This window comes from Mesitornis unicolor, unplaced genomic scaffold (genome assembly GCF_000695765.1).
Source record: "Mesitornis unicolor isolate BGI_N332 unplaced genomic scaffold, ASM69576v1 scaffold18874, whole genome shotgun sequence".
Taxonomy (NCBI): Eukaryota; Metazoa; Chordata; class Aves; order Mesitornithiformes; family Mesitornithidae; genus Mesitornis; species Mesitornis unicolor.
The window spans coordinates 15,345-15,631 of NW_010178402.1; the positions used below are offsets into that span (position 1 = coordinate 15,345).

A 287-nucleotide genomic window follows, 5' to 3' on the forward strand; every position below is an offset into this window, starting at 1 on the left:
AGGCAGAGAACGAGGAGGGGCAGACGCCGCTGACCGCCGCCTGCGCCCAGCCCCATCAGCCCCAGGACATGGACCGCTACTACCGGGTCTGCCGGCTGCTGGTGGACAGCGGCGCCAGCATCAACGCCGCGGATCGGGACCGTCAGTACCCGCTGCACCTGGCCTGCAAGAACGCCAACGCTCAGATGGTGGAGTTACTGCTGGCCCGGGGGGCAAACGTCAATGTCATGAACTACAGCGGCAACATGGCGCTGCACAACATCCTGCAAGTCGCTGCCTACAGGCTC

The 287-nt window shown here is 65.5% G+C and overlaps 1 pseudogene; it reads left to right on the forward strand.

Annotated features, from left to right (window-relative positions):
- Positions 1 to 287, forward strand: part of LOC104539032 — a 6,417-nt pseudogene that overhangs the window by 6,065 nt on the left and 65 nt on the right.